At 51.8% G+C, this 5,000-nt stretch overlaps 13 non-coding genes across 13 annotated transcripts in view; 11 read left to right on the forward strand and 2 right to left on the reverse strand.

Moving 5' to 3' along the window:
• The window catches only part of LOC131476831 (5S ribosomal RNA), a 119-nt gene extending 94 nt beyond the window's left edge, over positions 1-25 (forward strand). The window contains exon 1 of the ribosomal RNA XR_009243194.1: positions 1-25. This exon is cut by the window's left edge and continues 94 nt beyond it. This is a non-coding gene — a ribosomal RNA (5S ribosomal RNA).
• A 296-nt stretch (positions 26-321) lies between these two features.
• Positions 322-440, forward strand: LOC131477355 (5S ribosomal RNA). Its single transcript, XR_009243697.1, has one exon. It is a non-coding gene; the product is annotated as a 5S ribosomal RNA (ribosomal RNA).
• A 124-nt stretch (positions 441-564) lies between these two features.
• Positions 565-757, reverse strand: LOC131442098 (U2 spliceosomal RNA). The gene has a single exon (XR_009232680.1). It is a non-coding gene; the product is annotated as a U2 spliceosomal RNA (small nuclear RNA).
• A 307-nt stretch (positions 758-1,064) lies between these two features.
• LOC131441107 (5S ribosomal RNA) lies at positions 1,065-1,183 on the forward strand. Its single transcript, XR_009231783.1, has one exon. It is a non-coding gene; the product is annotated as a 5S ribosomal RNA (ribosomal RNA).
• Positions 1,184-1,479: 296 nt separating this feature from the next.
• Positions 1,480-1,598, forward strand: LOC131441293 (5S ribosomal RNA). Its single transcript, XR_009231962.1, has one exon. It is a non-coding gene; the product is annotated as a 5S ribosomal RNA (ribosomal RNA).
• A 296-nt stretch (positions 1,599-1,894) lies between these two features.
• LOC131476832 (5S ribosomal RNA) lies at positions 1,895-2,013 on the forward strand. The gene has a single exon (XR_009243195.1). It is a non-coding gene; the product is annotated as a 5S ribosomal RNA (ribosomal RNA).
• Positions 2,014-2,309: 296 nt separating this feature from the next.
• LOC131476834 (5S ribosomal RNA) lies at positions 2,310-2,428 on the forward strand. The gene has a single exon (XR_009243197.1). It is a non-coding gene; the product is annotated as a 5S ribosomal RNA (ribosomal RNA).
• Positions 2,429-2,724: 296 nt separating this feature from the next.
• On the forward strand, positions 2,725-2,843 carry LOC131477357 (5S ribosomal RNA). Its single transcript, XR_009243699.1, has one exon. It is a non-coding gene; the product is annotated as a 5S ribosomal RNA (ribosomal RNA).
• A 124-nt stretch (positions 2,844-2,967) lies between these two features.
• On the reverse strand, positions 2,968-3,160 carry LOC131442099 (U2 spliceosomal RNA). The gene has a single exon (XR_009232681.1). It is a non-coding gene; the product is annotated as a U2 spliceosomal RNA (small nuclear RNA).
• Positions 3,161-3,467: 307 nt separating this feature from the next.
• On the forward strand, positions 3,468-3,586 carry LOC131441108 (5S ribosomal RNA). The gene has a single exon (XR_009231784.1). It is a non-coding gene; the product is annotated as a 5S ribosomal RNA (ribosomal RNA).
• Positions 3,587-3,882: 296 nt separating this feature from the next.
• LOC131441294 (5S ribosomal RNA) lies at positions 3,883-4,001 on the forward strand. Its single transcript, XR_009231963.1, has one exon. It is a non-coding gene; the product is annotated as a 5S ribosomal RNA (ribosomal RNA).
• Positions 4,002-4,297: 296 nt separating this feature from the next.
• LOC131476835 (5S ribosomal RNA) lies at positions 4,298-4,416 on the forward strand. The gene has a single exon (XR_009243198.1). It is a non-coding gene; the product is annotated as a 5S ribosomal RNA (ribosomal RNA).
• A 296-nt stretch (positions 4,417-4,712) lies between these two features.
• Positions 4,713-4,831, forward strand: LOC131440833 (5S ribosomal RNA). Its single transcript, XR_009231517.1, has one exon. It is a non-coding gene; the product is annotated as a 5S ribosomal RNA (ribosomal RNA).
• The last annotated feature ends 169 nt before the right edge of the window (positions 4,832-5,000 follow it).

A 5,000-nucleotide genomic window follows, 5' to 3' on the forward strand; every position in this document is an offset into this window, starting at 1 on the left:
CTGGGAATACCAGGTGCTGTAAGCTTTTACACTGTTGCTTCCTTACAAGAAACATGGGCTTGCAATTACGTTGACGCACGGGCACACGTTAACGTCCTTCTAGTTTCAGCCTTGGATGTCGCTCTGCAAGCACGTGAGAAGCTTGGAGATGGGGAGCAGCTTACCCATCTCGGTGTAGCTTCCTAATACTGGAATAGAGTGTAGCAGGTAGTGGAGATAAAGGCTCAAGTGCAGTGTGTTCGAAAGGCTGACTTTTGAGCTCCTCCACGAGCAGGGGGCCTTGCCTAGTCTATAAAAGGAGTCTGTGTCCCCAGCCCGTCGGCTTACGGCCATACCACCCTGAGCACGCCCGATCTCGTCTGATCTCGGAAGCTAAGCAGGGTCGGGCCTGGTTAGTACTTGGATGGGACACCGCCTGGGAATACCAGGTGCTGTAAGCTTTTACACTGCTGCTTCCTTACAAGAAACATGGGCTTGCAATTACGTTGACGCACGGGCACGGGCACAGGCACACGTTAACGTCCTTCTAGTTCCAGCCTTGCTTTGGTTTTCACAGAAAAAAGAGAATGGTGCACCGTTCCTGGTGGCACTGCAATGCCAGGTCAATGCAAGGAGTGAAGAGAGCAAGCCCCAGTTTTCACCTCCCAATGCTCAAAAATGCATTTAATATTTAATCCCCATATAGAGGACATATCAGATATTAAACTGATAAGAACAGATACTACACTTGATCTTAGCCAAAAGGCCGAGAAGCGATGGCCCACAAGTGTCTGCGGCCAACTCAAGATCTTGGCACACAAGTTACTTGTTGTGGTGCCATGTTTTTTAAGTGCGCATAACAAAGGCTGCTGCTGATCACCTCCGCCCCAAGGTGATCTAAGTGCACTCTGAGCCTTGACGGACAGCTGCTTGACATTTGACACACTCAAAGGGCGCGGCCATACAGCAAAGCCCACCAAAAACAACTTAAACTCTTGAACGTTCGAAAGGCTGACCTTTGAGCTCCTCCACGAGCAGGGGGCCTTACCTAGTCTATAAAAGGAGTCTGTGTCCCCAGCCTGTCGGGTTACGGCCATACCACCCTGAGCACGCCCGATCTCGTCTGATCTCGGAAGCTAAGCAGGATCGGGCCTGGTTAGTACTTGGATGGGAGACCGCCTGGGAATACCAGGTGCTGTAAGCTTTTACACTGCTGCTTCCTTACAAGAAACATGGGCTTGCAATTACGTTGACGCACGGGCACATGTTAACGTCCTTCTAGTTTCAGCCTTGGATGTCGCTCTGCAAGCATGTGAGAAGCTTGGAGATGGGGAGCAGCTTACCCATCTCGGTGTAGCTTCCTAATACTGGAATAGAGTGTAGCAGGTAGTGGAGATAAAGGCTCAAGTTTAGTGTGTTCGAAAGGCTGACTTTTGAGCTCCTCCACGAGCAGGGGGCCTTGCCTAGTCTATAAAAGGAGTCTGTGTCCACGGCCCCTGGGCTTACGGCCAAGCCACCCTGAGCACGCTCGATCTCGTCTGATCTCGGAAGCTAAGCAGGGTCGGGCCTGTTTAGTACTTGGATGGGAGACCGCCTGGGAATACCAGGTGCTGTAAGCTTTTACACTGCTGCTTCCTTACAAGAAACATGGGCTTGCAATTACGTTGACGCACAGGCACACGTTAACGTCCTTCTAGTTTCAGCCTTGGATGTCGCTCTGCAAGCACGTGAGAAGCTTGGAGATGGGCAGCAGCTTACCCATCTCGATGTAGCTTCCTAATACTGGAATATAGTGTAGCAGGTAGTGGAGATAAAGGCTCAAGTGCAGTGTGTTCGAAAGGCTGACTTTTGAGCTCCTCCACGAGCAGGGGGCCTTGCCTAGTCTATAAAAGGAGTCTGTGTCCCCAGCCCGTCGGCTTACGGCCATACCACCCTGAGCACGCCCGATCTCGTCTGATCTCGGAAGCTAAGCAGGGTCGGGCCTGGTTAGTACTTGGATGGGAGACCGCCTGGGAATACCAGGTGCTGTAAGCTTTTACACTGCTGCTTCCTTACAAGAAACATGGGCTTGCAATTACGTTGACGCACAGGCACACGTTAACGTCCTTCTAGTTTCAGCCTTGGATGTCGCTCTGCAAGCACCTGAGAAGCTTGGAGATGGGGAGTAGCTTACCCATCTCGGTGTAGCTTCCTAATACTGGAATAGAGTGTAGCAGGTAGTGGAGATAAAGGCTCAAGTGCAGTGTGTTCGAAAGGCTGACTTTTGAGCTCCTCCACGAGCAGGGGGCCTTGCCTAGTCTATAAAAGGAGTCTGTGTCCCCAGCCCGTCGGCTTACGGCCATACCACCCTGAGCACGCCCGATCTCGTCTGATCTCGGAAGCTAAGCAGGGTCGGGCCTGGTTAGTACTTGGATGGGAGACCGCCTGGGAATACCAGGTGCTGTAAGCTTTTACACTGTTGCTTCCTTACAAGAAACATGGGCTTGCAATTACGTTGACGCACGGGCACACGTTAACGTCCTTCTAGTTTCAGCCTTGGATGTCGCTCTGCAAGCACGTGAGAAGCTTGGAGATGGGGAGCAGCTTACCCATCTCGGTGTAGCTTCCTAATACTGGAATAGAGTGTAGCAGGTAGTGGAGATAAAGGCTCAAGTGCAGTGTGTTCGAAAGGCTGACTTTTGAGCTCCTCCACGAGCAGGGGGCCTTGCCTAGTCTATAAAAGGAGTCTGTGTCCCCAGCCCGTCGGCTTACGGCCATACCACCCTGAGCACGCCCGATCTCGTCTGATCTCGGAAGCTAAGCAGGGTCGGGCCTGGTTAGTACTTGGATGGGACACCGCCTGGGAATACCAGGTGCTGTAAGCTTTTACACTGCTGCTTCCTTACAAGAAACATGGGCTTGCAATTACGTTGACGCACGGGCACGGGCACAGGCACACGTTAACGTCCTTCTAGTTCCAGCCTTGCTTTGGTTTTCACAGAAAAAAGAGAATGGTGCACCGTTCCTGGTGGCACTGCAATGCCAGGTCAATGCAAGGAGTGAAGAGAGCAAGCCCCAGTTTTCACCTCCCAATGCTCAAAAATGCATTTAATATTTAATCCCCATATAGAGGACATATCAGATATTAAACTGATAAGAACAGATACTACACTTGATCTTAGCCAAAAGGCCGAGAAGCGATGGCCCACAAGTGTCTGCGGCCAACTCAAGATCTTGGCACACAAGTTACTTGTTGTGGTGCCATGTTTTTTAAGTGCGCATAACAAAGGCTGCTGCTGATCACCTCCGCCCCAAGGTGATCTAAGTGCACTCTGAGCCTTGACGGACAGCTGCTTGACATTTGACACACTCAAAGGGCGCGGCCATACAGCAAAGCCCACCAAAAACAACTTAAACTCTTGAACGTTCGAAAGGCTGACCTTTGAGGTCCTCCACGAGCAGGGGGCCTTACCTAGTCTATAAAAGGAGTCTGTGTCCCCAGCCTGTCGGGTTACGGCCATACCACCCTGAGCACGCCCGATCTCGTCTGATCTCGGAAGCTAAGCAGGATCGGGCCTGGTTAGTACTTGGATGGGAGACCGCCTGGGAATACCAGGTGCTGTAAGCTTTTACACTGCTGCTTCCTTACAAGAAACATGGGCTTGCAATTACGTTGACGCACGGGCACATGTTAACGTCCTTCTAGTTTCAGCCTTGGATGTCGCTCTGCAAGCATGTGAGAAGCTTGGAGATGGGGAGCAGCTTACCCATCTCGGTGTAGCTTCCTAATACTGGAATAGAGTGTAGCAGGTAGTGGAGATAAAGGCTCAAGTTTAGTGTGTTCGAAAGGCTGACTTTTGAGCTCCTCCACGAGCAGGGGGCCTTGCCTAGTCTATAAAAGGAGTCTGTGTCCACGGCCCCTGGGCTTACGGCCAAGCCACCCTGAGCACGCTCGATCTCGTCTGATCTCGGAAGCTAAGCAGGGTCGGGCCTGTTTAGTACTTGGATGGGAGACCGCCTGGGAATACCAGGTGCTGTAAGCTTTTACACTGCTGCTTCCTTACAAGAAACATGGGCTTGCAATTACGTTGACGCACAGGCACACGTTAACGTCCTTCTAGTTTCAGCCTTGGATGTCGCTCTGCAAGCACGTGAGAAGCTTGGAGATGGGCAGCAGCTTACCCATCTCGATGTAGCTTCCTAATACTGGAATATAGTGTAGCAGGTAGTGGAGATAAAGGCTCAAGTGCAGTGTGTTCGAAAGGCTGACTTTTGAGCTCCTCCACGAGCAGGGGGCCTTGCCTAGTCTATAAAAGGAGTCTGTGTCCCCAGCCCGTCGGCTTACGGCCATACCACCCTGAGCACGCCCGATCTCGTCTGATCTCGGAAGCTAAGCAGGGTCGGGCCTGGTTAGTACTTGGATGGGAGACCGCCTGGGAATACCAGGTGCTGTAAGCTTTTACACTGCTGCTTCCTTACAAGAAACATGGGCTTGCAATTACGTTGACGCACAGGCACACGTTAACGTCCTTCTAGTTTCAGCCTTGGATGTCGCTCTGCAAGCACCTGAGAAGCTTGGAGATGGGGAGTAGCTTACCCATCTCGGTGTAGCTTCCTAATACTGGAATAGAGTGTAGCAGGTAGTGGAGATAAAGGCTCAAGTGCAGTGTGTTCGAAAGGCTGACTTTTGAGCTCCTCGACAAGCAGGGGGCCTTGCCTAGTCTATAAAAGGAGTCTGTGTCCCCGGCCCCTGGGCTTACGGCCATACCACCCTGAGCACGCCCGATCTCGTCTGATCTCGGAAGCTAAGCAGGGTCGGGCCTGGTTAGTACTTGGATGGGAGAACGCCTGGGAATACCAGGTGCTGTAAGCTTTTACACTGCTGCTTCCTTACAAGAAACATGGGCTTGCAATTACGTTGACGCACGGGCACACGTTAACGTCCTTCTAGTTTCAGCCTTGGATGTCGCTCTGCAAGCACGTGAGAAGCTTGGAGATGGGCAGCAGCTTACCCATCTCGATGTAGCTTCCTAATACTGGAA

The sequence above is a fragment of the Solea solea genome, chromosome 16 (assembly GCF_958295425.1).
Source record: "Solea solea chromosome 16, fSolSol10.1, whole genome shotgun sequence".
In the NCBI taxonomy this organism is placed as follows: Eukaryota; Metazoa; Chordata; class Actinopteri; order Pleuronectiformes; family Soleidae; genus Solea; species Solea solea.